The following is a 27633-nucleotide window of genomic DNA, read 5'->3' on the forward strand; positions in this document are numbered from 1 at the left end:
GCCGCAGAGCTCCACCGCGAGCAGCCCAGCTCCTCCCGCCGGCGACCGCCATCGCCTCGCCGGAGCCGCAGCTCCCCGGCGCGCCCCGTCCTTGCCCCGACAAGATCCGGCGCCCCCGCGTCGACCCCGGCCGGATCCGCCCGTCCCCGGCCGTCTTCCTCCTCTCCGGCGTCTTCTCCGGCCACCGCGCAGCCCGTCTCCGGCGAGCTTCGAAGTCCGTGCCCCGATCTAGAACGAGGTTGACTTTTTCCCCTTCCCCGATTTTGCCTGTCCCGAATATTTTGTCATTATCATGTCATGTTTATCGCATCATATCTCCATGCATACTGCTCCGTTTTGTGCGTGTAATTTGTCAAATTGTTCGCCTCAACAAGTGCTTCATTTCATTCTATTGCATCATGTTCATTTGAGCTCATCTTCATGCCTGAATCATCGTTGCAAGAGTGCTTCATGATGTTGTCTGCTGTCTGTTAACAGAACTTGCTCTTTTATCATTTTTGCCATGTTTGATGTGTGCATCCTATGAGGTTGATGTCTACATGTGTTTTGATCTATGTCATGCCATCTTTACAGTGGTGTATGCCATGTATTTTTGTGATCAATGTGGTGACTAGCATAAGCATGCAAACTAGGCATCATGATGTTGCTGATTTTAGTCCCTGTTCTGCTGTTATTTTGATGCCATGTAAACATGTTTCTACAGAGAGATCCATGCATATTTTGAGATACTTCAGTAAAGGTGTTTTGAACATATGGTTATTGCCTATCCATTAATTCCCCTGGTTGCAATTCTGGAGTAGTCTAGCATGTCATTTTCGTGCTCTACTTTTGCTCCAAAATGTTTCCTGGCAGATTGTTTACATGTTATTCACTTTTGCCAAGGTTGTTGTAGTTGATCCTTGCATGCTATGAACTTGTTCTTGCCTTGGTTTGTTTCATAAACATGTATTCTTGATGATGCTATGCTTATCTTGTCATGCAATTACTTGTGGTGAGTGAATCGAGCTTGATAAGTAGGGTACTTGCTGTTGATGTTTTGCTAGGCTGAATCTGTTATTTCGTGATGCTATGTAAACCTGCTTCTACAAATCATTCTATGCATAATCTGGAGATGTTCACTAAGGGTGTTTTGTTCTGTATGTCATGCTCTATACATCCATGCCCCTGGTTGCAATTATAGCCTGATGTAGCTTGTTGTAATCTTGCTCCAAAGTTGCTAAATAATGTTGCTGTCAGCATGTTAACATTAAGTTCAGTTGTTGCCATGCTTGTTAGTGATACATGTACCCTATGAACTTGCTCTTGCCATGCTTAGCTTCATAAACATGCTTTCTTACTGTTGGTTGCCTTGCCATGCCATATATTGCTCTGTGGTGAGTGGTACAAGCTCATCAACATGCCTTCATAGTTCTATTCCTGCCATGTATGAATCTGTATTATAACTTGCTATGTTTACATGGGTGCCATCATTTCTTCTAATCCTTTTTGGCTCATGGTCAGTAAGGGACTTTTGATCTATGCAATTATTAGATTCATGCCATGCCATTGTTTGCCATTATAAGTTCCTGTAACATGTTGTTTGATAGCTCTAAACATTGCAACCTGATGTTATTTTCTGCAAAATCTGAACTGTTATTATTTGCAATCTTGCCATGTGTGTTTGAGTATGTTCTAGTGATTTCTGGAGATAGCTCAGTGTTCATGTTTTGTAATGCTTTACCTGTACATCATGTCCATGTCTTTTGTTTTCATGTTGAGATGCTGTAGCATGTTGTTTTGATGCTTGCATATATGCCTAGTTGCTGTTTTGGACAGCTTGTCCTTTAAACTTATATGGAGTGTATGTGTTGAACCGTTGCTCCGTTTTGAGTGTGCTCTATATGAAACTTGCTTAGAATTGCATTTAGTTTCATATCATCATGTTGTATCCTTGTTTTGAGGTGTTTGCTTGATGTTTGTATGCATTTTGCGTCAATGCCATGTTTAACTTGTTTTGCTCATATCTTCTAGGCCGTAGCTCCGAATCTAATGAACTTTATATGTAACTTGACTACAATCTCGTGTAGATCATCATGGTGCATTTTAACTTGCTGTTTAACAACTTGAACATAAGGTTGATTCAGATCTGGACCAATTTCGAAATTTGCATATGAGGACTTACTGGAATAGTTATATGTTGTTTCCGGCCTAATTTAAAATTGCCTTGATGTGTTGCTCTTGTTTGCATCATCTCTTGCCATGAGTAGCTTCATCTAGTTTTGTCATGCATCATGCTTGTTGTGCATCATGTCATGTTCATGTGTGGTGTGTTTACCTTGTTGTGTGCTTCTTTTCGATAGTTCCTGTTTCGTTGCGATCATGAGGATTCGTTCGTCTACGCTTGGTTCGGCTTCATCCGTTCGTCTTCTTCATGGACTCGTTCTTCTTCCTTGAGGGATTTCAGGCAAGATGACCGCTACCCTGTATCTCACTACTATCATTGCTATGCTAGTTGCTTCGTTCTATCGCTATGCTGCGCTACCTATCATTTACTCTTCAAGCCTCCCAAATTGCCATGAACCTCTAACCTTTGACACCCTTCCTAGCAAACCGTTGCTTGGCTATGTTTCCGCTTTGCTCAGCCCTCTTATAGCGTTGCTAGTTGCAGGTGAATTTGAAGATTTCTCCATGGTGGACAGGATTATGTTGGGATATCACAATATCTCTTATATTATTAATGCATCTATATACTTGGTAAAGGGTGGAAGGCTCGGCATTATGCCTGGTGTTTTGTTCCACTCTTTCCGCCCTAGTTTCCGTCATACCGGTGTTATGTTCCCGGATTTTGCGTTCCTTACGCGGTTGGGTGATTTATGGGACCCCCTTGACAGTTCGCTTTGAATAAAACTCCTCCAGCAAGACCCAACATTGGTTTTATCATTTGCCTCACCACCACCTATACTTTTCCCTTGGGAGTCGCTCTCTCGAGGGTCATCTTTATTTTAGCCCCCCGAGCCAGTGCTTGTCTAAGTGTTGGTCCAAACCGAGCAACCTGCGGGGCCACCTCGGGGCAACTCGAGGGCTCGTTTTACTCGTAGCTTGACTTATCCGGTGTTGCCCTGAGAATGAGATATGTGTAGCTCCTATCGGGATTGTCGGCGCATCGGGTGGCTTTGCTGGTCTTGTTTTACCATTGTCGAAATGTCTTGTAAACCGGGATTCCGAGTCTGATCGGGTCTTCCAGGGAGAAGGTATATCCTTCGTTGATCGCGAGAGCTTATCATGGGCTAAGTTGGGACACCCCTGCAGGGTATAATCTTTCGAAAGCCGTGCCTGCGGTTATAGGCAGATGGGAATTTGTTAGTGTCCGGTTGTAGATAACTTTACACCTGATCCAAATTAAAACGCATCAACCGTGTGTGTAGCCGTGATGGTCTCTTTTTGGCGGAGTCCGGGAAGTGAACACGGTTTCTGGGTTATTATTGACGTAAGTAGGAGTTCAGGATCACTTCTTGATCATTGCTAGCTTCACGACCGTTCTGCTTGCTCTCTTCTCGCTCTTATTTGCGTATGTTAGCCACCATATATGCTTAGTCGCTGCTGCAGCCTCACCACTTTACCCCATCCTTTCCCTTTAAGCTTTGCTAGTCTTGATACCCATGGTAATGGGATTGCTGAGTCCTTGTGGCTCACAGATTACTACAACAACAGTTGCAGGTACAGGTTATGCGATGATCATGACGCGAGAGCGATGCTTGCTTGCGTTGAGTTTCTTCTTATGCTGCTTCTTCGATCAGGGGTTAGGTTCCAGGTCGGCAGCCTGGGCTAGCAGGGTGGATGTCGTTTGAGTTTCTGTTTATGTTTCATCCGTAGTGGGATGATGCTCTTATGTATTGTGATGTTTTTATTCGTGTGGCATTGTATGCCTTTTATATGTATCCCCATCTATTATGTAATGTTGATGTAATGATATCCACCTTGCAAAAGCGTTTCAATATGCGGGTCTATCCTTGGTGGGACCTTCGAGTTCCTTTTGGATAGGGTCGCATATTGGGCGTGACATCATAGCCTTGGTTTCACAACCTAGGAGAGTATGGCGTCTAGCAAGGGAAACTATCACCTTAGAGGTTCTTACTTTGATGGTCCTAATTTTGCTAGTTGGAAGCATAAGATGAAAATGCATATTTTTGGACATAACCCCACCGTTTGGGCTATTGTGTGTATTGGCTTGCAAGGTGAATTCTTTAATGGGAGAGAACTGAACCGTGAAGCTAGCGCAGAAGAGTTGAAGATGCTGTAATACAACGCTCAAGCTTGTGATATCCTCTTCAACAGATTGTGCCCCGAAGAATTCAAAAAAAATCAACCGTCTTGAGAATGCAAAGGAAATTTGGGATACTTTGATTGATATGCACGAAGGTGCCGACTCCTTCAAGGAATCCAAGTTGGATGTGCTTCAAAGTCAGCTTGACAAGTTCAAAATGAAGGATGGTGAAGGTGTCGCTGAAATGTACTCTAGGCTTGCTCTTATCACAAATGAGATTGCCGGCTTAGGAAGTGAAGAGATGACCGGCAAATTCATCATCAAGAAGATCCTAAGAGCTTTGGATGGAAAATATGATACCGTGTGCACATTGATACAAATGATGCCCAATTACAAAGATCTCAAGCCAACAGAAGTCATTGGAAGAATTGTTGCTCATGAGATGTCACTCAAGGATAAGGAGGAACTTCACAACAAGTCAAGTGGTGCTTACAAAGCCTCATGTGAAGCTCCCACATCATCAAGTGAGAAACAAACCTTCAATGAAGAATTGAGCCTAATGGTGAAGAACTTCAACAGGTTTTACAAGAGTAGAAGCAAAGAAAGAAGCTCCAAGTCAAGGTCCTACAGTGACAAAAGATCTTCTAGTCGAGAGCATAATTGCTACAATTGTGGAAGACCCGGACACTATTCCAGTGAGTGTACGGCTCCCTACAAAAGAAGAGAAGAATCACCTAAGAGGAGAAGTAGAAGAGAAGAATCACCACTAAGAGAGAGAAGGAGTAGAGATGATCGTTATGAACGAAGAACATCCCGGAGAAGCAAGGATTCGGAAAGGAAGGACAAGTCATCAAGGAGCTACATAAAACGAACACATCAAGCTCAATTTTGGTGAACGGGTATCCGGCTCCGACTCCGACAATCACTCCAAGAGAATCTATCACTCCGACTTCGAATATACTCAAGATGAAGGTTTTGCCGGTCTAGCACTTGTGTCAACCAACTCCTACGGCATATTTGATTCACCAAATGAAGGACTTGGAAGATGCTTCATGGCTAAAGGCCCAAAGGTAACACACCCCAAGTATGTTGATTTCAATAGTGATGAAGATGACTTGTTAGGTGATGATGATTTACTTGTTGACAACTCTAGTGATGAATACTATGATGAAATGTCAATTAATCATGCTAATCAGGATAAAACGAATGACAATGATAAGGAGAAGACTGAGCTTCTAACTAAAGAACTAAACACTCTTAAGTTAGCTCATGAAACTATCTTAGAAGATCATCGAGAACTTTTAAGGACTTATGAGAAGTTACGCTTTGAAAAGCTCAACCTTGAGCAAGAGCATGAGTTCTTAAAGGTAATCAATGATGATATTCGTAAGAAAAGTTCTTCTTACATTTCCAAGCATTTGCTTTTATCCACTTACATGCCTCAAGTCAAGTCTAGTAACAAGAACAAGAAAGATTCTTCCTCTAGTAGTAACAATAATCATGTTAAATCCAATATTGTTGCTTCTAGTAGTTCTCTTGATTACACTAATGATTCTCTTAGCCAAGTTACACTTGAGAATAGCTTATTGAAGGGATTTATAGAGAAAGGTGTTTACAAGAGCCTTGCCAGGAGTAAGCAATTCGAGGAAATTGTACGCAAGCAAGGAAAGCACCGGAAGAACCAAGGTGTTGGTTTTGAACGAAAGTTTAATGCCAATGGAGTTGAGTGGGAAGAAGATCAATACCCCAAGACGAAGTTTGCTCCTCAACAAGAGAAGTATGATCCTACTTCCTTCAAAGGGACACAAGCTCAAGATGATCTTCCACCACAAGACCACAAGCAAGAAGGCAAGGATAAGCTTCAAGAAGAGATTGATGCATTTGAAGAGGATCCTAAGGCCTTGGTCAAGTGGGTTCCCTAGACTACAACAAGTTCTACTTCATCAAGTACGACTACAACTACAAGGATTCCCATCAAGATGATGTGGATCCCGAAGAAGAAGAACTAGAGAGTTCTTGAGGGTGACTCCGCCAACATATTTCACTCATATCATTTTGGCAAGGACAAGTTCAATCAACTTCCACATCTTGTACTAGTTCATGGAGTCACAAACCATCTTGTTGGTAAGACAAGGGACAAGGTAACCTAATGCTTTCATAGACATCATCTTGTGTGTGTGCATCACTCTATGTCTATGGATATCCTTGTTTGTTCCTTGTGGGACTAACCCGTGTAGGCATTGAAAGTGCAACTCACTCCAAAGGATTGCTCCAAACGATACTACATCAACATTGAGCATCCACATCTTCAACACCTACATGAAGTCATCATCGACAAAACCCAAGGTTAGTTCATCCCTCTTAGGGGGGATCTCACATCTAGGGGGAGCTTTACTCTAAGAATTGAGCTAAAGCAACTCTAATGGTGTGAACACAACAATGCTTTATGTGAAAGTGGTAACCCCACTTGTGCTTAAACGATGAGTATGACCTATGATCAAATGTTCTCGTTTGACTCCTAAGTCAATATACTCATATATAGATGACCTAGTCATCGCCAATTGCTTGATAGATGCTAGAATTGGTTGTGCATGCTTTGCCACATATTTCATTTGCCATTTTATTGTGTGAGCATGTTGGTTGCATATTTTACTCATTCGAGGACATCCACTTGTTGTTTTGATTGTTTGGTTTCTTTTCTCTTGCCAAGTGGATGGACAAGAATGCCTAAGAACCCTCTCTAGCTATCTATGCTTTTCTTGTCTCAAACTCTATTCATGCTACATCACAAAGTTTGATCAAGTCATATTCGAACCACTCTGTGTGAGGAGCACTCGGAGTCCCCGATTCGTCATAGACTTAAACTTCCAAAACTTCTTTGTGCGTTTCGGTCTGACCGATTCTTTCATTTCGATCATACCAAGATCACTAAGTCGATCTAGGTTTTCAATCTCGGTGCAACCGATTTGAACTTTTCGGTCACACCGAGTTGCAGTAACTGCTTGCAGTTATGCATCTCGGTGCCACCGAGTCGTTCCGCTCGGTCACACCGATAGGGTCAGGCTATATATATACACGGGCCAAAATTTGGAAATTTCTCTGAACTCTTTCGCCCGCGCTCAGCCTGCTCTGCCTCCCTGGGTCTCCGGATCATCCTCCTCGTCGCCAACTGCCTCCCGCCGCTGGTCTCTGCCGCCGTCAACGGGAATCGTCTCCGCCGTTGCCGCTGTAGCGAGTCCATCGCCGAACTAGGGTATGGACTTGATCCTTGTGCTAATCCCACTCCGATCCTAGTACATCGTTTTGCCATATATCTTGCCACGAATGAGATCATCTTATCCAGCGAAAACACCCTGTAGTTTAGTTGTGAATTGAAAATTTAGGGTTAGGTTTCCGCCGAAACCATCTCGGACCAACCGAGTTGTAGAACTCGGTTCCACCGATTCGGCTAAGGCCATTGCACATGTGATTCTCGGTCTGACCGAGAATCGCCAATCGATGTGACCGAGTTCAGGACTTTGTGGAACCCTAGCAGTCTCGGTACCACCGAACTGTGACTCGGTCTGACCGAGTTCACTAGTTTAGGTTCCAAAAGCTGCTTCAGTATCACCGAGTTTACAAATCGGTAGATCCGAAATGCTTTCTGTGGAAAACTAAAACTAAGTTTTTGACTCATTTTTTGCAAAAACCTCTGTACTTTGTGATGCTCATCCTATCTATCTCATCTCTATCTATTCACAGGGTCTGCTGTCAGTGTTTGCAACATGTCTGATCAAAGTGACAGTCAGAACAAGTCTGAGGAGCAGGTTCAGATGAGTGAGGGCACTAGCAGCTATGATGATGGAAGCAGGAGCATACCCATCAACTTACCCAAGGCAGCCACCAGGGCCAGAAAGAAGAGAACCTCAGATTCTGAGGATGAAGACTATGTGGCTGTTGAGGATGAGGCCACTTCCAAGAAGTAGGTGCTCAAGAAGGAGTATGGCACAACTGCTGCCACTAAGCCAGGAATGAAGAACAAAGCACCTGCCAAAATAATTCCCATGTCTAAGGCCAGAGCCTCTACTCAAGTACCTTTGGAATCTGAACCCAAAGAGGCTGATGCAGAAGGGAAGAAGAGGAAGGAAAGGGTCAAGAAGACCATGGACAGGGTTGTTGGAAAACCTTCCATGATGGAAGAAGAAGAAGAGGAAGAGGTTGCTGCACCAGCACCCAAAGCTCAAAAGCTTATGGGTGATGCCATCAGGTCAGGGGCTGCTTCATCAAAGCCCAAAGAAGCTCCGAAGGCAGCTGCTCCCAAGCCCAGAGCTGCACCCAAGAAGAATACAAGGAACATTCCTGCTGGAGAGAAGAACAAGGCCCCAGTGCCTGAAGCTACTATTGTTGAAGAAGATGATGAGGAACATGTCTTGAGAAAGTTGAAACCCAAAATTCCAGATCACAATGATGTTCATCCTGTAGCCGAGGATATGTGTGACACTCTCGATGCGGCTATATCTCCCACGTGTCGAAGCACGACTTAGAGGCATAACCGCATGGTGGTTTTGTCGCAAGAAGGGTCATATTCACACAATCCCATGTAATGAACAAGAATGGGATAAAGAGAGTTGGCTTACAATCGCCACTTCACACAATACATAATTTAAGATCATACATCATTCAAATACACTCATAGACCGGCTACGGTCAAGTTCAACTGAAAAGAAGACAACCCCAAATGCTAGATCCCCGATCGTCCCGACTGGGCACCTCTATTGATCATCTGGAAACGATACATAGTAACGACCAAGGGCCTCATCAAATTCCCACTTCAGCTCAGTTGCGCCATCTGCGCCAGTATCCTCAGCACCTGCATCTGTTTTGGTAGAATCTGTGAGTCACGAGGACTCAGCAATCTCACACCCGCGAGATCAAGACTATTTAAGCTCATAGGTAGGTAAGGGGTAATATGGTGGAGCTGCGGCAAGCACTAAGCATATATGGTGGCTAACATACCCAAGTGAGAGCGAGAAGAGAAGCAACGCATCGGTCGAGAAACTAGAAGTGATCAAGAAGTGATCCAAAAACTACTTACGTCAAGCATAACTCAACCGTGTTCACTTCCCGGACTCCGCCGAGAAGAGACCATCACGGCTACACACACGGTTGATGCATTTTAATGAAATCAAGTGTCAAGTTATCTACAACCGGACATTAACAAATTCCCATCTACCTCATAACCGCGGGCACGACTTTCGAAAGATTATATACCCTGCAGGGGTGTCCCAACTCAGCCCATCACAAGCTCTCACGGTCAACGAAGGAATATACCTTCTCCCGGGAAGACCTGATCAGTCTCGGAATCCCGGTTCGCAAAACATTTCGACAATGGTAAAACAAGACCAGCAAAGCCGCCCGATGTGCGGACAAATCCCGATAGGAGTCGCACGTATCTCGTTCTCAGGGCACACCGGATGAGTCAAGCTACGAGTAAAACCAGCCCTCAAGTTGCCCCAAGGTGGCCCCGCAGGTTGCTCGGTTCGGACCAACACTCGAAGGAGCACTGGCCCGGGGGGGGGGGGGTTAAATAAAGATGACCCTCGGGCTCACGAAAACCCAAGGGAAAAAGGGGTATAGGTGGCAAATGGTAAAACCAAGGTTGGGCCTTGCTGGAGGAGTTTTATTCAAAGCGAAGTGTTAAGGGGGTCCCATAAATCACCCAACCGTGTAAGGAACGCAAAATCAAGGAACATAACACCGGTATGATGGAAACTAGGGCGGCAAGAGTGGAACAAGTCACCAGGCATAAGGCCGAGCCTTCCACCCTTTACCAAGTATATAAGGTGCATTAATTAACACAGGAGATATTGTGATATCCAAAATATCCGTGTTCCGACCAGGAACAAACTTCATCTTCACCTGCAACTAACAATGCTATAAGAGGGGCTGAGCAAAAGCGGTGACATAGCCAATCAATGGTTGCTAGGACAGGTTGGTTAGAGATTTGTCATGGCAATAGGTAGGCATGGTAAACAATGGCAGGAAGAGCTAACATAGCAATAGAGCGAGTACTAGCAAGCAAAAATAGAAGTGATATCGAAGGTATGGTCATCTTGCCTGCAAGGTTCTCAGAGTTGTCGAAGGCTGGATCCTCGTAAGCGTACTCAACAGGTTCCTCGTGCACGTACTCGTCTGCCGGCTCTACCCAAAGCAAGAACACAAGCAAGGAACCATAATAAATCACGGTGCAATGCACACGCATCATGATGCAAAACATGTCATGATATGCGAGAGGTGATATGCAAAGCGTATGCGTGCTTCGGAAGGAAAGATGATGAACAAGGCATCAACTTGGCAAACCAAGTATGCTGCTGGAAAGATGAGATGATTTCAGTTGGAATCGATATAGAGATCACCGGATTTGGATGCACGGTTTGCAAAAGACAAGCAAGACAAGATATGATGCAAACAGCAACATGGCCACTTGGATGCAAAGTATGAATAAGCTATAGCACCCAAACATATGAACAAGATGCATAACAGTGATGTACAAGAGATGCTCTATGAAACGTGAACACTGAGCTCAATCTAAAACCTACTAGAGCATGACTACAATAGCATGGCAATGATGCAAAAGATAACAGTTCTGCAGACTTAGTGGAATTACTAGGCATAGCAGCAACAGATTCATCATGGCATCTCTACAGGCTTGATCAACTCATTACCAGGCAAGTCATGGCATGTAACCAGTACTAGCATGAAGTAGGCATGGAAATGAAGCTACTCATGTGCAAAACAATCAACTAGCATGCTTGAAATAAACCACACAACAATGACAAGACAACATCATGATGTGAAATGACATGTTCATGAACTTGCTCAAATGCAGAATCTAATGCCACCACTGGATTGGTGGGATTTTTTACCCCAAAAACATATATAATATGTTAGGGTTGCTGTAGAAAAATCATCACAAATGCATTAAGTTAAAACCTGCCCTATATGGTAAATGACAGAAATGGCATATTCCAAAATTGGAAACGTCCAGAATTGGACTTGCCCGAAAAGGACAGATTCCATATGCCAGAAATGGAATATTCGCGGGGAACAGAAATAAAACAAAAAAATAAAATAAAAAAATAAAAAAACACACAGGGGCTAAGGAGGATGACAGGTGGGGCCACCCTGTCATACTCACAGAAATGGAAAAAGGGGGTGGAAGAAATATGCAGCTGCGGGGGATCGAACCCGGGTCTCCCCGGTGTGGCTCTGCTTCAGCAAACACTGGGCTAGGCAGGCGGGTCTGTTAGGAAAGGGGCTCCGGCTCCTTTTATCTGCTGCTACTGCTGCTATCCCCACGGAAGAAAACAGAGCACATCACTGGTGCGACCAGAGGCGGCGGAGGGATCACCGGAGCAGCTCCAGCGCCCTAACAGAGTGGCGGAAGGGTGCTACGGGATCGCAAGGGGATCCCGCACTCGCGCTTGGAACGCATGACGCCCAACAGCGACGGGAACGCTGCCGGCGACGAGGTCCCGAGCGGGCGGCGACGAGCTAAACCACGACGAGGCGCTGGGTTAAACGAGTGGCAGGGAGCACGGTTCTACCCTACGTGATATGACGATGCCTATGGACACGCGTGGGAGATGAGGTCCGACGGCGGCGAGATCGGGCGCCCGTGGCGGCCGCGGTTAGAGCAAGCAAACGAGGGGGAAAAGGGGGCAGGAAGAAGCGCGAGCTCACCACAAGCACTATGGTGCCCTTGGCTTGGCTGGAGGTGGACGAAGACGGCGAAGGCGGTGGATGAACTCGTTCGGCGGCCGGGTTCGAAGACGAGGAAGAAGCGGTCGTTGCAGGGGCTCCGGCTCCATGTAGTCGACGACGGGGACGTAGTGGACGACGGGGAAGAAGAGGGACACACTAGGCGGGGAAGATGCCGAAGGAGAGCACGCCGGCGACGAGGACACGCTCTCAGGTGCGCTCGGGACGGAGCGGTTGCGGTGGATCTGATGGCTGAACTTACCAGGAAACGGTGGCGGCGGACTAGGGAAACCCTAGGCGAGGCTGGGGACACAGAAACTGGGGCATAAAAGGGCTAGGGCGAGCGGTGCGAGCTCACGCACGCTCGTGCTCGCGGTCCCCATGGCGATGGCGAGAGTAGAGGGAAAAGGTGGGTGCGGGAAACAGGGGAGGCGCTGACGAGCGGGGCCAATCTTACCACATGTCGAGGGTCTAGCGGGGGTGCGCGCTAGCGTGGGTGAGAAAAGGCATGGAGGAGAGGACCGAGAGGGCCGGCTGGCGCGAAGGCTAGGCTGCGCGGTGCGCTAGCTGGGCCGGCCTGGGAGGCCGAGGCCCAGGGGGGGCTGCTGCGCTGGCTGCAGGCTGCTGCTCTGTTTCTAATTTTTTTAAACAGAATTAGAAATAGAAAAGCTCAGGGAAAAAGGAGAGTTAGAGCTTAAAGAAAATATTCTCCAACTCCTGGAATTATCCACTATTTTAATAAATTGCATTGGGCATTTTTAGAGGTAGAAAAAATAAGACAAGTTTGAATTATATTCAAACTTGTGTCATTTTTGAACCTGACCAAAACAACTTCAAATAAGGATATATTTAGCAAAGAGGTTTAGGGCATGGAGCAAGATTTACAGGGAGAATATGAACATTAATAGAGAAAGGAAAATTAGCACTTGATAAAAGAAGGAAGTAGATGGAAGGAGGAGAAGTGATAGTGCAATGGTTGAAAGGGGGGACAAGGTCATGCCCATGATGCTCATGGCAACAACATGAATGACAAAATGCAACATGAGATGGCAGGAGATGAAAATGCACTGTATGATGATGACAAGAAGCACAAATGCAATATGGTAAGGAGAGCATGACAAAGAAAAGAATAACACACATAACCAAAACAAGATGAGGCCAAACATGACAAAACCCACAAGAATTGGATGAAGGTCAAGTTGATATATTGCCAAAATGGGACATGTTACAACTGGGGTGTTACAACTCTCCTCCACTACAAGAGGATCTCGTCCCGAGATCTAGGACTGAAAGAACTCCGGATATTCGGCACGGAGGTGATCTTCGCGCTCCCAGGTGGCTTCTCGGTCGGAATGGTGTGACCACTTCACTTTCAGGAATTTGATTGACTTGTTGCGAGTCTTGCGCTCGGTTTCTTCAAGAATAGCAACGGGATGCTCATGATAAGAGAGATCTTCTTGGAGGTCGATCTCTTCAAAGTTGATAGTGCGCTCAGGAGCCTTGAAGCACTTGCGAAGCTGTGACACGTGAAACACATCGTGCACGTTTGCGAAGTTGGATGGAAGCTCGAGTTGATAGGCGAGGTCGCCTCTTTTGCCAATGATCTTGAAAGGACCCACGTATCTAGGGGCAAGATTCCCTTTGATACCGAAGCAACGAGTGCCTTTCATTGGAGAGACGTGGAGGTAGACATGGTCTCCGATTTCAAAAGCCAAGTCACGGTGCTTGCTATCATAGTAACTCTTCTGTCGCGATTGCGCGGCTTTGAGATTCTCACGAATGACTTTGCACATTTCTTCGGCTTCTGTGATCAAGTCGTTGCCAAGAAGTTGGCGTTCACCTGTCTCTGACCAATTGAGAGGAGTACGGCACTTTCTGCCATAGAGAATTTCGAATGGGGCCTTGCCCGAACTCGCTTGGAAGCTGTTGTTGTAGGAGAACTCGGCATATGGAAGACAATCTTCCCACTTCATACCGAAAGAGATGACACAAGCCCTGAGCATATCTTCAAGAATTTGATTGACTCGCTCAACTTGGCCACTTGTTTGAGGATGGAAAGCTGTGCTGAAACGAATGTTGGTGCCCATGGCCGTCTGAAAGGAGTCCCAGAACTTAGAAGTGAAGATGCTTCCATGATCTGAAGATATCAATTGTGGAATGCCGTGCAAGGAGACAATTCTGGAGGTGTATAGCTCTGCCAGCTGAGCTGCTGTGATAGATTCTTTGACAGGAAGAAAATGAGCCACTTTGGTAAGTTTGTCAATGACAACGAAGATAGCATCATTTCCACGCTTGGACTTAGGAAAACCAGTCACGAAGTCCATCTCGATATGATCAAACTTCCATTCCGGAATAGCAAGAGGTTGAAGGAGACCAGCTGGTCTTTGGTGTTCTGCTTTCACTCTTCTGCAGACATGACATTCATTCACGAATTGAGCAATCTCTCGCTTTCATTCGAGTCCACCAATATGACTGCTTGAGGTCATGGTACATCTTTGTACTTCCAGGATGAATGGATAGGAGGGAGTTGTGTGCCTCATTCATAATGACCTTTCTCAGATCACCTTTTGGAACCACAATTCGATCCTCGAAGAAAAGAGTATGTTTGCCATCCAAGCGATAGCACTTGTATTTAGGAATGCCCTTGTCAATACCACGTTTCACCTTCTTCACCATGGTATCCAGGAGTTGTGCCTCACGAATTTGATCTTCCAAAGTAGGAGAGACTATGAGGTTGGCAAGAAAGCCTTGAGGAACAACTTGAAGATTCATCTTGCGGAAAGCCTCACAAAGATCCGGTTGAAACGGCTTGAGAATTAGACTGTTGCAATAAGCCTTTCTGCTCAGAGCATCTGCAATCACATTCGCCTTGCCAGGAGTATATTTGATACTCGGATTGTACTCCTGAATCATTTTGACCCATCGAGTTTGCCTGAGATTAAGGTTGGGTTGAGTGAAGATATACTTGAGACTCTTGTGATCAGTGAAAATGTCCACTTGCCTTCCCAATAAGAGATGTCTCCATGTTATCAATGCATGGACAACTGCCGCCAACTCAAGATCATGAGTGGGGTAGTTCTTTTCGTTGGGCTTCAACTGACGAGAGGTATAGGCCACAAATTTCTTCTCTTGCATCAACACAGCACCGAGACCTTGAAGGGAAGCATCACAGAATACTTCGAATGGTTTGGATTCATCTGGAGGAGTCAAGACAGGAGCTGTGACTAGCTTCTCTTTGAGGGTGTTGAAAGCGACGTCGCACTCAGGCGTCCAGACATACTTGACATGCTTCTGGAGGAGGTTGGAAAGAGGCTTTGCAATCTTAGAGAAGTTCTCAACAAATCTTCGGCAATAGCTTGCAAGACCGAGAAAACTGCGGAGCTGCTTGACATTCTGAGGAGGTTCCCAATTCAGAACTGCAGAAACCTTCGCCGGATTAACAACAATTCTCTTGGCGGAGATGATGTGACCAAGATAAAGAACTTCATCAAGCCAGAACTCACATTTGGAAAACTTCGCATAGAATTGATGCTCTCTGAGCTTGTCGAGCACCAATCGCAAATGTTTGGCATGATCCTACTTATTCTTGGAGAAGACCAAAATATCATCGAGATACACTAGAACAAATTCATTGGTGTAGGGGTTGAAGATAAAGTTCATCATGCGAGAGAACGTTGGAGGAGCATTGACAAGACCGAAAGACATGACAGTATATTCATAAGAACCATAGCTTGTTCTGAATGCTGTCTTGGGAATATCTTGTTCACGAATGCGAATCTGATGATAACCCATACGAAGGTCAAGCTTGGAGAAGACTTTAGCACCTTTGAGTTGCTCGAAAAGCTCATTGATGTTGGGAAGTTGGTACTTGTTCTTGATTGTCTTCTTGTTCAATGGACGGTAATCGACACAAAGTCGGTCCGTGCCATCCTTCTTCTGGACAAAAAGAACTCCACAGCCCCATGGGGAAGAACTCGGTCTGATCAAACCCAGATGCTCTTGTTCATCGAGCTGCTTCTTCAATTCCTTCAGCTCCTTGGGTCCAAGCTTGTATGGACGCTTGCAAACGGGTTCTGTTCCAGGTTCAAGATCAATAACGAACTCGACTGGCCGATGAGGAGGCATACCCGTAAGCTCTTCTGGAAAGACATCTTGGTACTCACAAACGACTAGAATTTGAGAAATAGCATCCAATTCGCCCTTCTCATTGATAGAAAACAACCGAATGGTTTCATCACGAGCGGCATAGATGATAACATCCTCAGAAGGGTGTGTCAATTGAATTTGCCTGGCAGCACAATCAAGCTGAGCCTTGTGCTTAGAAAGCCAGTCCATCCCAAGAATAAGATCAATATCAGAATCCCCAAGAACAACTGGAGAAGACAGAAATTTATAGTCGCCCATCTTGATGGAAACATCCGGAACCACCAAACTGGAGCTCAACCGTTTACCCGGAGAAATGACAGCCATGGGTTTACCCAAATTTCAAGAAGTGAAATCATGCTTGGCAAAAAACGGTCTTGACATGAAACAATGCGATGCACCAGTATCAAATAAGACTTTTGCAGGAATATCATTAACAGGAAGATTACCCATGATCACGTCAGAAGAATCCTCTACCTGAGCTGCATTCATCATGTTCACCTTTGCATGCTTTGGATTATGCTTGACCACTGCATTGCTTGAAGATCTCACAGGAGGAGGAGGAGGAAGGCGCCTTTGATTTAAGCATTTGTTCGCGTAGTGGCCTTTCTGCTGGCACTTGTTGCAAGTCACTTCTGAGAGCGGACGGTGATAAGGAGCATTTGACCTTGGAGCTTGAGACTGAGACTTGTTCTGATAGCTTGGGTTGGGTGGGTGGGAAGATCCACGAGCACCTGAGTTCTTCTGTTGGTAAGGCTGACGAAACGGAGGAGGAGGAAGATAAAACTTCTGCTGCTTAGCTGCCACTTGTGAGGAAGAAGAAGATTGCACTGCATCCCTGATTCTCTTCATAGAAGCCTCACACTTGAGCTAATCACCTTCTTGCTTGAGTGCCATATTGTAGAATTCATCAAACTGAGTAGGCTCAATAAGAACGAGAGCTAACTGCAGATCCTCTCTAAGGCCACCTCTGAACTGATAGATCATACTCTTCTCATCTGGAACATCTTGCTTAGCAAAGCAAGCAAGTTTCCGAAACTTCTTGTTGTATTCGTACACTGACATGTTGCCTTGCTTGAGATTGCGGAACTCCTCACGCTTGCTCTCAACAACACTAGTAGGAATGTGGTGAGCTTTAAAGTCCCGACAGAAATCAGTCCAAGTAATCACTCGACCACCTCTGGAATCCTTGTATTGCTGGAACCAATCAGCTGCCTGATCCTTGAGCTGAAAAGAAGCGAACTTGACATAGTCTTCAGGCCTGACATTGCTGCATTCAAAATGCTTGTTGATATCCACGAGCCAATCATCGGCGTCTGTGGCCTCGGCACAGTAGCTGAAAGACTTCGGCTAATTTGCCAGGAACTGGTTGAGGGTAGGAAACTGAGGCTGATGATTGAACTGCCCTTGACCTTGATTCCCTTGGTTGCCTTGGCCTTGGTTGCGCTCTTGCATGAGCTGGATCATCATCTGAGCATGGGCGTGCCATCAAAGCTTGCCATGCCTCCGGACGCGGAGGTGGTGGTGGAGGGTTCGCTTGACTCCCATCATTGCGATCCGGATTCTGACGCGTTGGCGGAGCCATCCTGAAGAGGGTGACATCCGTTAGCATCTTGATAGACAGATAGACAAGTTGAATCAATCGGATAGAAATAGCAATATATAGTCTTCACAACAAACATTCGAACAAGGATGAATGAATGAATTCCAAAGTACATCACAAGTCCATTAAGGTGAGAAGCCACTTGAATAGAGATTGATGAATGTAATAAACAAGGTACAACTGGAACAAATAAGTGGTAAGGATTACCCAATCACAAACCAAATATCTGCGGGAAGAAATGCTAGAGCTACTTGAATCCCACCTATAAACTCCCGAAACTTTCTGGTTATGCAATCTAGTGTTGGGGATATAGGGGAAGCAAAATATCTCACCCAAACTAACAATCCCTACATCCAGCTGTATCCATCCGTCAACACATAACCAAGAAACCTTCGGAAATCGTGTACCTCAACCTTCGAAAAGCATCCGTTATACTAGTTATGGCAATACCCCCGAGCTCGCCCCAGTACTGGGTTATCGGGGTTATCTCACCAACAACTGCATAAAAGAGATTTTCGATGTCGGCAAATCTCAGGTATTCCAGAACTGCAACGATAAAATTGTGACGACAACACCTCAGAGCTCGACTCCCCAGGTCAAAGCCACATAAATAGACAGGAGGCACCAAGAACAATGTTCTCGTCACAAAACCATCGGAACGATTCTAAGATACCCGCGTGATCCTAAAAAAATATATTTAGTGAAATTTGAGAAGAGGACAGTCAAAACATCTACGTCAGGAGACCTCACCAGAGCGACGAAGGGACTGAGGAGTAAAAAGAATCCTACTCTCCGATATATATAATCCTAAGACTCAAAACATTTTTTGTTCTAGACTCAACATCGCCAGCAAACAATCAAGCAGGGGGCTCCTAAGTTGGGGATGGCTCTGATACCAACTTGTGACACCCACGATGCGGCTATATCTCCCCGGCCACCGCGGCCCGCCCGGCCACCGCGGCGTGCCCCGCGGCCCGCCCCTCCATCAAGCCAGGCCACAGCGCCGCCCCCTTCCCGCGGCCCTCCCCGCCACGGCGCCGCCCCTCCATCTGGCAGGTTTGTTCCATTCGGAAATATACTCCCTCCATTCGGAAATTAATATTTGCCATCTAGAAAATATACTCCTTCCACGCCGCCTCGCCAGTATCCAGCGTATCTAGCAGTAAGATTTACGGGTGGTTCGTTCTTCTTTTTGTTCCTAGAGATTCTGAGAAAGATTGTTATGTGCCACTGTATAAAGATGGATTTGAAATCAATTGAGCTGTGATGTACGCTTTAAAATGAACTGAAGTTAACTGAACTTGTTCCTGCCGTTTGAAATTCAGTTATCTAGATTTTGAGCAAGATTGTTATGTGTGACTGTGTGAAGGTGGATTTGAAATCAATTCTGCTGCGGTGCACTTTAAAACGAGAACTGAACTTGTTTGTGCCACTTAAAATACAATGATCTACAAGAACCAACAAATAACTTGCCAGTTTTAGAAGTGGTGCATCAAACAGTTTGTTAGATGATTGATACAGCTACAGGTACATACGATGACATCACAGAAAATAATAAAGAGCAAGTAATCAGATAATAATATGTACCCTAAAAGCCACTCTTCTTCATGACTATATCATTGTCATTGAATATTATATAGAGATTAAGACTACATATCAAAGTCATTTTATAAGATTTTGAGTTCATCTTTAAGGAAAATTTGCAGTATCATGTTTAGTACATCTGTAATTCTCTTACTGCTGTACTGGGTGTTGAATAATGAAGTAACTGATATTTAATGTAATGTAGAATCTTAATTATCATGGTTGCACTATCAGATTAGCTCATTGTTGCTCAATATGGCATGTGCTTCTCATGATTTGCTTGCTCACAATCACTTACGTCACAGAACCAAACAAACACACGCGTTCAGGTTCAGTAACGCTTCCTGCCTATCTTATCTGTAATATAAAGAACAGAAGGGTGAATATTTCTTCAGAGTTTTTCCAGAGTCAATGATCCATTGGTAGAGAATATCCTCTACCAGGTAAAGTAGCAAAACAAATACTATAGATGTTTAGGCTCCTTTGTAGAAAATGGATGAACATTTCTTCAGTTTTTACAGTTGACGATTCATTGAGTTTGGTGCAGCAAACGTTTGATTCAGATATTTCAATCCTCTGTTGTGCTTGCATTGCATGGTGACCAGGTGGTCCTCGTGGTGCCCGAGACCGACGACTTCTGCGGCACTTTGCCCAATCTTACCTTGATGTTCTTGCAATCGCTGCCCAGACTAGGTAAGGTGCTGTTGCCCTGCAACATGGCTGTCTCGCGAGCTCACGATTGGCATGGTTTGAATATTTTTTGACATATTTGTGACTGGGCGATGAGGAGGCTCAGCCCTTGGATCCCTCCGTCTCGCTGGGCCAGGGATCCCGTCCGTGCCGCGTCATCGCCGGCATGGAGGCCCGGGCTCGGGCAGCCGCCGCGGTGTCGGGTGCGCGGACGAGGTCTCTAGGACCGCATAGTGGGCATGACCGCGCCCGGCTCCCTACCCCCGCCCGCGGTGACGAGTACCAGGTCGCATTGCGCCTTCGGCCCAGCTCATGGTCATGCTGGACAAGCCCCATAAAGTGCCTTGGATTCGGTTGTGGCGTGGGCTGGAAAATGTTCTTCTTTCTTTTCTATTCCTCTATTGTGTTGATGTGAATGAAGATCCATCTGGACTTGGGATTTATGTCTCTTTTTGGTGATGAACTCAACCACCCTAAACTTACTTGGATTGATTTACTGTTGGATTTACACACTCATGGATTTGATTTTGTGCTATCACCCTTGTGAACAGTCAAGCTATCAGGCGAGAATCGATTCGTGGCACTTTTTTTAAATGGTCGTTATGTGGTTCTTGGGGACTCGCACTCTGTTCTGTTTCTTTTTCTACCTCCTATTTATGGGCTCGCTTTTTTTAGGGAGTCAATTCAGGACCAGATACGTATCTTGTCGCTTATATCCAGCAAGTCAGGTGCCAGTATGTTTGGGTAAGTGCCCATGACGGAGCAGGTAACGTTGAAGCTGCCGGGCTCACCGTCCTCATCACAGCTGACCACAACCCACCCAACCTACTGTAATCCTTTGTTCTTGCATTGCATTGCAACCTCATGCTTGACTGCACATCTTGGTTGTATGATGTGATGGAAACATATTTTGGGTATTTGTTTTGTCATATGATGATGATCTCTTCCCAACAAGTAGTCACACAAATTATATTCAGAAATCTATTGGACGTCTCTCAGTTTTGCAGCTTCATGATGCATGATTAAAATTTGGCATTAGACAAACAAAAAATGTAATCTGCCTCTCTAACTTTCTTTGGATTCTAGAGTAGCACCGAATTGAGACGGAGCTAATGTAAAATTAGCTTTTTTTGAAAAAAGTGTACAACAAAGATTGTGTTAATGCATCAGATAGGATGTGTGCACCTATTTTTTTCATCGATCTTTGATCCCCACTCGAACAACTTTTTGTGATGACGGCTGCAATTATATGTGATACAAAAGGTGCACCTTGCCTGTTTGTTCAAATGAAAAAGAAAAATACCCCCTGCTTTTTATAGTACACATATCCTTACATCCATTCCAAAAACTTTAAGCACCCATGCATTTTAATCTATTTTGACAAGGCCAGGGCTGGGGGAAATCCCCACATTGTATATCTGCTTTTTTATTCAGGAAATTATTTATTATCACCGCGTTTCTCTACAACATTACATTATGTAATTCATTGCATCTGCTTTGAATCAGCATACACTTAGGCTCCTCCCTGCTTCACTTCGTCGAGTCTATCACCATTGTCCTTGTAGTTTTGTGAGCCATGGTGCTCATGCCTCCCACTTTCCACTTTCTAATCATGAATGAACAACTAACTAATGTTCTATTGTTATGCTTTGACTCTTTTAATACACTTGGGCCAACCTATGACAGATTCGATTCCAATTCAATGTGTGCTTGCTTTCATTCATTTGACCATATGGATATAGCTTCTACTAATCCTATATTTACATTTCAGTTGCTCATATAGTCACAAGTAAATTCAATTGTGTTATTTCTCTCTTGTACTACGTTATATTTATTTCCATTTGATTCTGCTTTCAATTAATTGCATCTCTTCCTCACAGGGCGCGGGGGGCATGGTCTGGGTTGTTGTTGCAATAGATCTTTGAGCCAAGAACTATCAGCTACTACGGTTAATCTAAGTTCATGTGTTGATTTTGTATCTTTTTTGGCCAGGCCAAACTCAGCGTGGTTTTCCAGCTGTCATGGATGAGATTGAGATAACATCAGGTATCACCTTAGGCCTTATATGCTTGCTTAGGCCCTTATTGTTGAAGGAATAACCTAGTGGCAGCTGTACAATACTATCATTGTAGTAGCATCCCCAAATTTGTATATTCCTATATTCCAAACACTCGTTAAAATTATGCGAAAAATGACAAAATTTTGTGAACTGGAGTGAGTAAGTACTATCTAATTCTCTGTTTGAATGTTGTCACCAGACTCATGCAACTGAACTTCCATACATTTCGAAATTATCTTTACATGTTCAAGAATGGTGCTGCTAATCTGTTTTGAGCAACTGGCAACCATTAGGGCTGTACAAACATGTTAAGAATTGTCACAGCAAGACAAGTACGTACAGTTACGCCTCAGGAGGCGCGCCTAGGGCGCGCCCCAACCACTAGTGTTCCTTTCATTAGTAACTAATATGACTGACTCGTCAAAACCAAATGTGCAGTCCATGTGCGAGAAGAACGGCCAGACCCCTCCGCCGATGCCAGTCATTGCTCCGGCGGGCACGGTGAGTTTCATTTGAACGGTCATTAGTTACTAGTCTTCACATTTGAGTTGCATCATGCTAACGATACATTGGAAATAATCTTTGGTGCAACGTAACTCCCGACAAGCATCGACCGATCCTTCTCCGTCTGCCACTGGCGCGACCGGTCCTACACCTACACCTACACCTACACCTCGGTGATGACGGTAAGTGTCCCAAGTGTTTTGCTTAATAGAGTTTTGTTGTGATGCCATGTTGTATATATCTAGACATATCATGCATAATGTGTGTATGTTTGAAATGCATTGTATGTGTGGGATTCGACACCTAGTCGTGTGCCTTTGGTAGCCTTCCATACAGGGAAATGCCTCCTAGTGCTTCCACTGAGCCATGGTAGTTCGCTACTGCTCCGGAACACATGGATTGACTGGCATGTGTCCTTCTTTGCTCCTGTGTCTGTCCCTATGGGGAAATGTCACGCGGTGTATCACCGAAGTCCTTGTAGCTTGCTACGACTTGGTTGCACTCGCTGATGATCGACACGTGCATTGCTGGGTCATGTATGCCTGTCCCTGTACGTTTGTGCCACCTTGGTTCTATGACTAGTCATGTCGGACCGGGTTCTCTGCCATATGGATACTAGCGACATAATCATATACTTAGCATTTTTTCCTCCAAAATGACTCAATATGCTTACCTAGCTCAAAAATGACATAATAAGCTTAATTAGCTCCAAAATGACATATTTAACCTAGGATAGCTCTAAAATGATATAATATGCTTAAGAAATGACATATTTTAGGTCATAAATGACTTCATATGCTTAGCTAGCTCCAAAATGACATAATAACCTTACTTAGCTTCAAAATGACCTATTCAACCTAGGCTAGCTCTAAAATGGCCTATACTTAGCATTTTTTCCTCCAAAATGACTTAATATGCTTAGCTAGCTCAAAAATTACATAATAAGATTAATTAGCTCCAAAATGACATATTTAACCTAGGATAGCTCTAAAATGATATAATATGCTTAAGAAATGACATATTTTAGGTCCTAAATGACTTCATATGCTTAGCTAGCTCCAAAATGACATAATAACCTTACTTAGCTTCAAAATGACCTATTCAACCTAGGCTAGCTCTAAAATGACCTATACTTAGCATTTTTTTCCTCCAAAATGACTTAATATGCGCTTAGCTAGCTTAAAAATTACATAATAAGCTTAATTAGCTCCAAAATGACCTATTTAACCTAGGATCGCTCTAAAATGACCTATACTTAGCATTTTTTCCTCCAAAATGACTTAATATGCTTAGCTAGCCTAAAAATGACCTATACTTAGAATCTTTTCCTCCAAAATTAGTTAATATGCTTAACTAGCTCTAAAATGACATAATATGCTTAAGAAATGACATAGTTTAGCTCCTAAATGACTTCACATGTTTAGCTAGCTCCAAAATGACATAATAAGCTTAATTAGCTCCAAAATGACATATTTAACCTAGGATAGCTCTAAAATGACCTATACTTAGCATTTTTCCTCCAAAATGACTTAACATGCTTAGCTAGCATAAAAATGACCTATTTAACCTAGGATAGCTCTAAAATGACCTATACTTAGCATCTTTTCCTCAAAAAAGACTTAATATGCTTAGCTAGCTCTAAAATGATATAGTATGCTTAAGAAATGACATATTTTAGCTCCTAAATGACTTCACATGCTTAGCTAGCTCCAAAATGACATAATAAACTTACTTAATTAGCTCTAGAATGACCTTAGCATGTTTTACACCAAAATGACTTAGTATGCTTAGCTAGCTCAAAAATGACATAATAACCATACTTAGCTCCAAAATGACCTATTTTACAGATATAAGTTGCATCATAATAATCTTCACATTTTAGTTGCATCATAATAATCTTCTTCTTCTAACTTTCTTCTTTCCCATTTTACAGATTTGCTTAAGATCACGGAAGCTTGGGTTGATGGAGTGCTTGTATTTAGTTTTTGTTTTGACCTTGTGAAACATGCTACCTATGGATGAAACTGTGTAATATTGATGAAACTATGTATATGTATGGATGAAACTTGCTACTATTGGTAACATGTGTTGGATACATATGTGTTCATGACTATTGGTAATATGTGTTGAATATGCTATATTGGTCATATAAATATATTTGTGTTTGATTTCTGTGAAAATGAATTGATATAAGAAAAAACAAAATTAAATGGGGCAATATAGTCACTTTGCCATCTGCTGGCAGATGGCAAAGAGCTTTGCCATCAGCTGGCAGATGGCAAAGAGGCCATGTGTCATCTACATGTAACATTTGGGCTGGCCTATTTGGGCTCTTTGTCATCTGCTGGCAGATGGCAAAGAGCCTGCAGCCTTTGCCATCTGCTGGCTGATGGCAAAGTATGCCGTTAACCTCTAACAGAGCTAACCCCGTTAAGAGGCTTTGCCATCTGCCAGCAGATGGCAAAGCCACAGGCTCTTTGCCATCAGCCAACAGATGGCAAAGCCACAGGCTCTTTGCCATCAGCCAGCAGATGGCAAAGAAGCCTTTACCGGCAGGGTTTCAGACGAACTGTTTGCCATCTGCTGGCTGATGGCAAAGCCTTTGCCATCCGCCGAACATGCCTTTGCCATCTGCCATGGCAGATGGCAAAGTGCCAGATTCCAGTAGTGATAGCACTATATGTGGAATAGAGTGGTGGTTGTGAAGAGGACAGAAAGGGAGAAGATAGTCTCACATCAACTAGGCGTATCAACGGGCTATGGAGATGCCCATTAATAGATATCAATGTGAGTGAGTAGGTATTGCCATGCAACAGATGCATTAGAGCTATAAATATATGAAAGCTCAACAAAAGAAACTAAGTGGGTGTGCATCCAACTTGCTTGCTCACGAAGACCTAGGGCATTTTGTGGAAGCCGATCATTGGAATATACAAGCCAAGTTCTATAATGAAAAATTCCCACTAGTATATGGAAGTGACAATATAGGAGACTCTCTATCATGAAGATCATGGTGCTACTTTGAAGCACAAGTGTGGAAAAAGGATAGTAACATTGTCCCTTCTCTCTTTTCTCTCATTTTTTTGGTGGGCTTCTTTGGCCTCTTTTTTTTATTTGGGCTTCTTTGGCCTCTTTTATTTTTATAAAGTCCGAAGTCTCATCCCGACTTGTGGGGGAATCATAGTCTTCATCATCCTTTCCTCACCTGGGACAATGCTCTAATAATGAAGATCATCACACTTTTCTTGATTTACAACTCAAGAATTACAACTCAATACTTAAAACAAAATATGACTCTATGTGAATGCCTCCGGCGGTGTATCGGGATATGCAATGAATCAAGAGTGACATGTAGGAAAGAATTATGAAGGTGGCCTTGCCACAAATACGATGTCAACTACATGATCATGCAAAAGCAATATGACAATGATGGAGCGTGTCATAATAAACGGAATGGTGGAAAGTTGCATGGAAATATATCTCGGAATGGGTATGGAAATGCCATAATAGGTAGGTATGGTGGCTATTTTATGGAACGTAAATGGTGGGTGTATGATACCCGGCGAAAGTTGCGCGGCATAATAGAAGCTAGCAATGGTGGAAGGGTGAGAGTGCGTATAATCTATGGACTCACATTAGTCATAAACAACTCATATACTTATTGCAAAAGTTTACTAGCCCTCGAAGCAAAGTACTACTATGCATGCTCCTAGGGGAAGGGTTGGTAGGAGTTAACCATCGCGCGATCCCGACCTCCACACATAATGAAGCCAATCAAAAGAGCACCCCATGCAACAAATTTGTTACACAACTTTAACCATACGTGCATGCTACAGGACTTGCCAACTTTAACACAAGTATTTCTCAATTTCATAATTACCCAACTAGCATGACTCTAACATTACCATCTTTATATCTCAAAACAATTATCAAGCATCAAATTGATCATAGTGTTTAATGCACTTTCTATGATAGTTTTTATTATACCTGAGGGAGTACTGGATTAGGGGGTATTCGAACAGCTGGACTATATACTGTGTCCGGACTGGTGGAGCGTGAAGATACATGACTCAAGACTCCGTCCCGTGTCCGGATGGAACTCTCCTTTACATGGAAGACAAGCCTGGCGATCCGGATATTATATTTCCTTCCTTGTAACCAACTCCATGAAAACCCTAGCCCTCTCTGGTGTCTATATAAACCGGAGAGGTTGGTCCTTAGAAGGACGATCACAATCATAATCATCATAGGCTAGCTTCTAGGGTTTAGCCTCTATGATCTCATGGTAGATCTACTCTTGTACTACTCATATCATCAATATCAATCAAGCAGGAAGTAGGGTTTTACCTCCATCAAGAGGGCCTGAACCTGGGTAAACATTGTGCACCTTGCTTCCTATTACCATCATCCTAAGACGCACAGAACGGGACCCCCTACCCGAGATCCGCCGGTTTTGACACCGACATTGGTGCTTTCATTGAGAGTTCCTCTGTGTCATCGCTGCAAGGCCTGATGGCTCCTTCAATCTTCAACAACAACGTGGTCCAGGGTGAGATTTTTCTCCCCGGACAGATCTTCATGTTCGACGACTTCGCACTGTGGGCCAATTCGCTTGGCCATCTGGAGCAGATCGACGGCTACGCCCCTGGCCACCAGGTCAGGTTTGGATCCTTGAACTACATGGCTAATATCCGCAGAGACTTGATCTTCGACGGGTTCAGGCCTGCGCCAGGAGCGCCGTACAACCACGATGAGCATGGCTTAGACCTGCTGTCGGATAACGCTCGGGATATCGCCCTTGCAGGAGCCCCGGACTTAAATCCGGAGCAGATTGCACCGCCCGAGGACGGGTGGATGGACCCTGCCCCGCAGGGCGCACACCCATCAGCGGTAGAGCCGAACACAGGCCTTACCCCCAAAGAAGCCTGTGACACCGGACCCCCGAACTCATATCCGGCTGTAGGTTCCAGTCTGCGCGCTCCTGAGCCCACCAAACTTGGTTGGGCTCCTGTAATGGAGTTCACTGCTGCAGATATCCTCCAGCACTCGCCCTTTGGTGACGTGCTG

Source organism: Triticum dicoccoides, chromosome 1B (assembly GCF_002162155.2).
Source record: "Triticum dicoccoides isolate Atlit2015 ecotype Zavitan chromosome 1B, WEW_v2.0, whole genome shotgun sequence".
In the NCBI taxonomy this organism is placed as follows: Eukaryota; Viridiplantae; Streptophyta; class Magnoliopsida; order Poales; family Poaceae; genus Triticum; species Triticum dicoccoides.